The sequence below is a fragment of the Wasmannia auropunctata genome, unplaced genomic scaffold (assembly GCF_000956235.1).
Source record: "Wasmannia auropunctata unplaced genomic scaffold, wasmannia.A_1.0 LD336083.1, whole genome shotgun sequence".
Classification (NCBI taxonomy): Eukaryota; Metazoa; Arthropoda; class Insecta; order Hymenoptera; family Formicidae; genus Wasmannia; species Wasmannia auropunctata.
The window spans coordinates 430,476-431,567 of record NW_012026807.1 but is presented as its reverse complement, the minus strand read 5'-3'; positions in this window follow the sequence as shown (position 1 = coordinate 431,567).

Below are 1,092 nucleotides of genomic sequence, written 5' to 3'. Positions count from 1 at the left end.
TAACAATATTAACTCTAATTTCCAATTACTACCCGAAAATTGTAACCACGTCTAGCAATAAATATAATTATAGCAATTAAATGCTTAACCTCTCTATAATTCATTAAACGACCTCACCCTCGTTCACTTCCCCCCTTCCTTGCAGAAAATCGCACAGGTCCGATCCTGAGTCAAAAGGATTAAGTTCCTTGACCGAAACAGGACCAACGATCGCGCTGGCTTGAGATCGAGTAACATCGTTCCTTCAGACGTTGACTCGTCCGTCAAGCCCGGTTAAAGCGCCTTCGACTCGCACATATGCCACCGCGTCTATTTGCGAAACAGGCTATCTGGTTACGTCCTTCCGTATCCCCTTCCTTCTCTCGAATTCAGCCTCGTTTCTAGACGGGACTCTCTTTGATTTTCCCTTTCTTTAAAAATAAATCATTCCCCGGGGATTGGACGTAACACTATGCAAATGCGGTTTTACAATGTTTAATACATAATTACATTATTTGAAGAACATTATTAAAATACGACAATACAGATGCAATGAAAATTTTAATTAATAATTACATAAATGGCAAAAATATTTCAGAACGGGAAAAATATTATAGGACACAATCTGTCTACCACTATTTATTGCATGAAATGTAATTATACAAAGACAAAAATGGAACAACATTTAATAGCAACACTTACAATTCCCACATTTTCATCGCACAGTAGTACAAATTTGGAAAATTTAATAAAATATAATTCACATTGGTCATCTGTTGAAGGAATATGCGAAAATTGTAATGAAAAAAGTCAATTGAAAATTAAATACATTTTCCATTCTGGTAAAGAAATAATTATATTGCAATTAATGTTATTTGCGTGTAATAACAAAGATGTATCTAAAATTACTGGGTACAACGTTAAAAGTGTACCTTCTGATAAAATATCCATTAGAGAAGGATTATACAGAGTATGTAGTGCTATATCATCACGGAAATAGTGTAGAGACAGGTCATTATACTAATATGTTAAGAGTCGGAAAAAAAAATAAATCAGAATGGATTTATGTTAGTGATGAAACAATTTTGTGTAAACAGTGGCCACGTGGCAGTA